The 7,669-nt window shown below is 35.0% G+C and overlaps 1 long non-coding RNA gene across 1 annotated transcript; it reads right to left on the reverse strand.

Annotated features, from left to right (window-relative positions):
• Positions 1-578: 578 nt before the first annotated feature.
• On the reverse strand, positions 579-3,520 carry LOC132061823 (uncharacterized). The gene is made up of 3 exons (XR_009416163.1): positions 3,419-3,520; positions 1,730-1,807; positions 579-808 (listed from the first exon to the last, which is right to left on the reverse strand). It is a non-coding gene; the product is annotated as an uncharacterized LOC132061823 (long non-coding RNA).
• Positions 3,521-7,669: the final 4,149 nt, after the last annotated feature.

Consider the following 7,669-nt stretch of genomic DNA (forward strand, 5'->3'; position numbering starts at 1 on the left):
TGACTATGAGATGAACTTTAAAAAAGGATTTTGGATAAATTTGAGATTAAATTGAATATAACTTTTGATTATGATATTGTGGATATTGTTATTGTTGTTTGGGAATTGTTTTGTAATATGGTGGAAGTTGATAAAATAGGGGAAGTACTGCCCAAATTTCGTTAGCTCGTTAATTATACCAGTTTGAACTCAAGAGTGTTTTAACACCTAACCTTAGTATGAATCCTCTTGAATATAGATTTTGTAGACTTTGAAGGGGAACGTTAAGTAAATAAGGAGATGTAAAGGTATGTTAAGGCTAACCCTTCTTTCTAAAGGCATAATTTCCTCATCATGCATCCATCTATGATATCCATAACGTTCTATTTCTTAGAAACGCTGGAAGCTCATGATTTTGTTGATCTTGTTCATCGTCGTTGATCTCGTCTTATGACAGTTGACCCTTTAAGGAAAGATGTAGTGATGATGATGATGATGATGATGATGATGCTTTTACTTATGTATTCCTATATGTATATATATACTAGATTTGCACGGGCGTTCGTTACTATTGAGACGCAAATAAAGGAGAGATGATTAAACTAAATATTAACATGACATGCTTCATAATATATTACATTCATTTGTGGAACAAAGTTACAGGAGTAGTTTGCAGGAAAGGCAAAACAGAAACATAGTTTGTGGAACAAAGTTACATAGGTAGGTTGCTAGAAAGACACAAGAAGAAAGATTATAGGTGCTCCAACATCTGCATGAGATTAGCAGTTAAACATAAGTATGCTCTTGCAAGATGAAATTCTTTCATGACCTGGGAAGAAATTGAAGGAATAAACTTACACAATCCAGTAGATAGCAAAGTAATACTGTAAACATAACGAAAGTTTAATGAGTCTTACTTTGCTTACTGGCACAGAGAATAGAACAAATGTTGATACAGAAGAATATTAAAATCAGCTAAGAACTTGGGAGAAAAATTGGGATTTTAGCTTAATTCTTTTGAATTGTAAAACTAAGTAATGAGAGTAAAGTTTACGTAAAGTATAGTAGACCATTTCAATCCAACAATTTTTCTCTTCACATACACCATCAAACATTATAAATGGACAGTAACAAAATGAAGTAAAGTGCCATAATAATTATTTAACAAAGTTAACTTCTCACTTATTTAATAGAGTGCCTTTATGAGTTTCACCTATAGCTCCAAATTACCACAAATAATTACTTAACATGTAAACTTTTCCCTTTAGAGTTACACATTTATCATCACATAGCCTTATCAGAAAAGAAGAAAACACATTTATTCATTTTAAGCTATTTTACTCTTCCTGTGAGGAGGTAGCATATTTTTGTTATTAGATTGGGAGCATATCGAGGTTCGAAAAATGAAGAATAGTCTTATCTTATAGCTTAGTACCTAGATAATAATCCGATGACTTTATTTCTAAATATCTTCACCCCAATATTTTCTTTTCAAGTATCTTTGTGCCGACATGAATCATCAAATTTATATACCATACCAACTTAGAAAATACTAATAATTTTAAATGGAGATTGTAAATGTTATTAATGTTACTTTGTTTAGTACAGGTGGCCTCCCTTTTTTGTACATCAAAGGGTCAATTGGGTTGCATAGCTGATACATATTTGCACACCAAAAAATTGGGAAGTATGCAGGTTTTTGTCATAACTGGATAGGAAGGATATCAAAATTGATTATGTGAATTCATACCTCTTCAAGACACTTCTTGCCAAGCTTTTTGTCTTTTGTGCGTGTCTTAATCCTCGGATTCAGAATTTGTGTGTCCACCTACATGAATTATCAAACATCAATTATTACCAAGAGATCAATATGTCGCATTGAGCACGGGCCTATGCCAGACAACGTTGTTAGTATTATTTGCACAATTTCAAGATTACCAAAAAGTTCAACGAAAATAATTTCATACTTGTTCAATTGTCTAGCAGGATTACTAAAAAAAGAAAATAATCCTACGCCAAACGTTGTTTAGAAATTTCAAATCTCAAAATTTCAAATTTTTAGTAAAACATAAAACTTGTAAAGCTGGTTTAGGGCAAAAATTAAACAATATATCACTCCACTCACCCGAAGGCTAGTCAACTACAACTCCTTCCCCCTCTAAGCACAACCACAAGTGGAAACATATACACACCGGAAAACTCCATATTCTTTATTTCTCAATTTGGCTAAAGCAAAAGAGAAGTGTTCCAATATCTAACTTGCTTCGGTACCTAGCTAAAATAAAGGGAAAACAGTCTCAGATTTGGCAATCATCGCAACATAAGCTATTTCAAGCCTTTGCTTGGTAAACTTGGTAAACTTGGTAAACTTGATGTAAGTTCCATGAGTCCAGCTCTGTGCTTTCCTTGCATAAAATGCTCATGTCTCCTGGCAGAACATCAAAGCATTATCAATAAATTCATAAATTGAGGGATAAGTCACCTGGAGGCTGGGGGATGACTCCCTGATCATTTAGTTTCTCTTTTACCGTTTTGGCTAATTGTTTCAAACTCCGGCAAAAGCTACTGAGGTTTCAAACTAACAGAGTAACAGAGTACCACTTAAGTTATACCTCGAAAGAAACAACAAACTCAATGTATTTTTCTACTAAAGAAGGACAAAGAAATACTCAAGAAGCTCACATATGAGAGCTTACTGGTTTAATCGATTTAAGGGCAACAGGTCAATCAGCAATTAGAGCAACATAAAGGACAGACAATTTAGTTGAAGAAGAAGTAAAGTGGAATAATCGAAGTAGGAAACTTTCTGCACTTAGAACTTTGTTTAGGTTTTGATTTGAAGTCATTATTTGGCATAAAGTTACGACCATAAATTCAAACAACACCACAAACTCCCACCCTATTATATGCACAAAGAATATATTGCAGGGAAGTAACCGAAAGTATCAAACGTGCAAGGTTTATGTTTGCAGCAAGCATCTGCTGAAAAATGCACCAACAAAAATACTATATTATAATATTTAGAACTAAAGATATGTGGGAGCAAAAATGACCTTAAATTCCACAACAGAAAGGTAATTAACTAAAATTAGTAGTCTGCTTCCTTCTTTACGTAAAAGAAAAAGGGAAAAATGCACCATGAAATCGCCCACACTAATTTTAAAAGCCACGGAAAAGTACAAACTCATAAAGAATCAAATGTTGTAAACACGATCCTACCTATCATTCTTCAGTACTAATTTCACCCCAATAGATTCTTTAAAACAATTCATTCATCCTTCAAAGATACACTTATTCAAATATAATGTTAAAGATTAACATACTTCGTCATTTAAGTTTCCTCAAGTACACGGGTCAATTTAGCATAACATGGAAATAAAAGCACAAACATTGGGCGTTATGAATAAACATATAGGGCAAAAGAAGTCTGGGAACTTACCTCTATCAATCAGATTATTTCCTGTTTTTTCCTGCTTTCTTTGAGCAAATTTGAGCTTCAAAATCCTCCGAAATCCGAAGTGGCCAACCATTACATTCCAGTCAAATTGAACATGAATGATCACTACTGCTATGTATTGAAATTCAAAGAAGTTTCAGCCTCGACGTGGAATGCAACTATAGCCAACACAAACTCAATTAAAGAATAATTTTGAAATACTTTATTATTAATGTGTATATATACCCCCACAATGATAAGGACCTTGGCAGAAATGGGTTTAAAAGAACATCAGAATTAAGACTCTACTTTTTATCCAAAATTAGCAGCAAGGCTACTAAATTACCAAATTCCAAATGCGGTGAATTTAGTCCCACCACTTATTTCAAGTCATACCCACCGCATGAAACACATAGAGCAACACAACAAAAAATTAGGACAGATCAAATCCGAAAAGTAAAGTTTCAAACAAAAGTATGTTGAAAAAATACTGATAAGACACACAGAAAATATGAAAAGACAACAGTGAAATCCATCCCAAAAAAAAAAAAAAAAAAAAAAAGAGGAAGAAGAAGTAACATGCAACACACAGGATAACTCAGCAAAAATGAGAACATATAAAAATTCAAAAATTTCAGTCTCAAATACATGTATAGTAAAAAATCAAGCTTAGATATTTAATTTCAGAGAGAGAAAATTACCTATAAAATCAAAAAATAACACCAAAAGCAACTAACACAAATAAATAGAAAGAACTAAAAAAAACAGTGAATAAAAGGGAAAGGAAGAAGAACCTATTTTTTTAGAATAGAAGAGGAAAAGCGGAAGAGCAAGCCCCAAAATAGAGAGAGAGAGTAAGAAATGAACAAACAAAATTTGCTCTTGAAAATTTACAAACAAACAACTGAAAAGCCACTTTCTAGTGGATTCCATTCAACACGTCAAAGATAATAACAGTGTAATAGGAGTGTTACCCTCACTTTTGGTTTTAAAGTTGCCCCCACTTTTGCTTTTATTTACGTAAATACTTGAAGGACGACGATCCTGCCTCCAAACCCGTGCTTCTATATAGTAGAGATATATATAGCTATGTTGTGACAACCGAGCCTATATGGCCAGGTATGATATCTATTGCGCGCACACCACTGCAGTTGGGTACGAATAACACCGAGCCTAGTTATGGCCGGGTACGAATAACACCGAGCCTTGTTATGGCCGAGTACGGATGGCACGGAGCCTATCTGGCTGGGTATGGTAACATTATATGTATATGTATGAAATGTTCCCTTTAGAAGAAAGGTTAAGTATGTAAGACAGTCATCTTAAGAGGTATTAGAAGGTATAAAGTGTTCTCTTTATCTTATGTTATCTTCATGCTTTCATCATGTTGTTATTCACGTCTTACATACTTAGTACATTGTTCGTACTGACGTCTTTTTGTTTGTAGACGCTACGTTCATGCCTGCGCAGTAGACAGGGAGACAGACCAGACCCCGTGCTGCTTCATCAGTGATTGAATGGGAGTGCTCGATTTGATCTGGAGTTGTTGTTTAGTTGGTATTATTCTTTTGTGTACATATGGGCATGACGGGGTCCTGCCCCGTCTTTATGATATTACATACTCCATGTAGAGACTCGTAGACAGATGTACATAGCTAGATGTCCATAGCCTTATCGGTTCACATTTTGTATATCATTTTGATAGCCTTTTGGGCTTGTACAGGGCATGGTCACTGATGTTTATATAGTCGGGCATATATTAGATGGAACTTGTGTCCCTTCAGTTCGTCGGAAATATGAGTTAGCCATGTGGCTCACCTAGATATGATCATGAGAAGTATGTTAAGAGCTACTTGGCAAGTTAGCTCTGGGTGCCCGTTATGGCCCTCCGGTTGGGTCGTGACAGTGACTCATAGGGATTTGATCCATTTTCACATAATGCACGAGGAACTCATATGCTAATAACATTTCACATGGACAACTCATGTGTCATGTACAAATCACGTTACAGAATCATGTATGCAATTATAACATATAAACAAAAGCGCTAAGCATGTAATTTACATGCACATACCTTATAACTGACAATTTAAACATAAAACAATGTCTAATCCTCAGTTCAGCATAGAGTTTGGTTAAGTATTCATGCAGCGTATAAGACAGGTAAAAAAAGGCATAATCGACAAATAACCCAACATGTCACCCCCCCCCCCCCCAACCTGCGTAAGCTTTTTCACCTTGCCTATACCCTCCATATACATAGTATATCACAAATAACACTTAGTCGATAAAATTCTCTCATCAAAGTCAAAGTCTTTACTTACCTCGGTTTGAAGCGCTACTAGCCTCCACACATAGACATGTCTTAGAGCCTCTGAGTACTCCCAACTTATTCAAAAATAGTATTATATGGGATTAAACGAATATCCATATTGCAATATCAAACAAAGACTAAGTCAAAGTCAAACCGGAGCCTCGGGAGTCAAAATCATAATGTTACTAGATTTCCACGTTACTTATACTCCCACGAGTTCAAATCTACATTCAATTTCAAAATCCGATATCAATTCGACCTCTAATTTAGCAATTTACAATCTTAAACATAGGTTAAAATTCCTCAAATTTTCAATTGAAATCATAGAATCTAGGCATTAAAATCAACGGAAATCGATATAATCACTTAAATCACAGTTAGAAATACTTACCCAATAATTTGTGGTGATTTTCCACCTCCAAATCGCCCCAAAACCGAGTCTCAAATGGCCAAACTGAAGAAATAGAATGAAAATCTCCATCTATCTAAATTTATACTGCTAGTGGTCATCATACGTGAACGCGTGAGAGAAGCTCGCGACTGCAAAGAGTAATCCAACGAAGCCTTCTACGCGACCGCGATCAGCCACACACGACCGCAAAAGGTCCAGCCTCTTCATCCAAACGCAACCTAGGCCCCACAATCTCGAAGGCCTAGAAAAAAAAATTAAATGTGGTACAACAACTAGGGGGTTTTAGCACCAAAAACTCACATGAACCCTCAAACAAATTCCAAATGGATGTTGACTTATTCAAAGTTTCCAACACAAAATTAAGTGTTAAATCTCAAAATCAAAGGTCAGATTGTTACATCTTCTCCCACTTAAATAAACGTTCATTCTCGAACGAGTTTAGAATCGTACCAGAGCTATCAAACAGATGTGGATATCTGCTCTGCATGTGCGACTTAGTCTACCAAGTAGCCTCCTCAATCGAATGATTCTTCCAATGCACGTTCCCCGAAGCTATTTCTTTTGATCTTAGTTTTTGGACTTGTCTGTCTAAAATAGTCAATGGCTCCCCCTCAAAGTCAAATTCTGATCGAGCTGCACCGACTCCAATTGTAACGTGTGATAGTTGGTAATGATGGTGTAGGTTAAGGGGTTTTTGTGGGACTCAAAGTAATCAAAACAATCTTTACGGTTATTGATTGCAATTAATAAAAAATGGGGTCATCTGATTAAGATCACCCGCACGGCCCATTGTGTAACGCTTTCCTCACTTTTAAAGCAAAGTTTAAGGGAGCAGATGATTTTCACCAATTCCAAATGTAATAACAATAAATTTAAAAATTTAGGAGAAAACTTGATTCATAATTATCGCGAAATTTTCCAATAAAATGGGGAGGATTAGGAGTAGGATATTTTGACTATCACACATGTCAAGTTGTGAATGCTCTAGGGTGTACATACACCTGAGCTACAAACCAACATCCTTGTTTTCTTTTTTCGAAAAGAAAAAGGCAAATGTGGTCGTGGAAAGCATACAGTACAGTTATTATACGTTTAAAGGAATCCGCGACTTAAGTAGCACAAAAAATAAAAAGTTGAACCAAACTAATGCAAAAAAAAAAAAAAATTACATTAGTAGTATTCACGCACGAAATTCATGCGTGAAAGGACCAACTCGCAAAATACAGTTTGGGCCTTTCACGCACTAATTTTGTACGTGGAATGGTGTCAACGTTTTTTTTTTTTTTTTTTTTTAATTACCTTTCCAATCACGTTTTTTTCCATACTTTGGGCAAAAATTAGTCATATTTCAAAAATCCCAAAATATCAATATTTTATATAAAACTTAATATCTTTTTTTGCGTACAATAATGTCGGCTCATTACATCAAGTCCACCTAAACGTTTGGATCGTCATTTTAGGGGTTCTAAAATGCCCCAAAGCAAGTTTTGAAACTTGTAATATTTTATAGGTTTGATTTAAGTGTTTT

This window comes from Lycium ferocissimum, chromosome 7 (assembly GCF_029784015.1).
Source record: "Lycium ferocissimum isolate CSIRO_LF1 chromosome 7, AGI_CSIRO_Lferr_CH_V1, whole genome shotgun sequence".
In the NCBI taxonomy this organism is placed as follows: Eukaryota; Viridiplantae; Streptophyta; class Magnoliopsida; order Solanales; family Solanaceae; genus Lycium; species Lycium ferocissimum.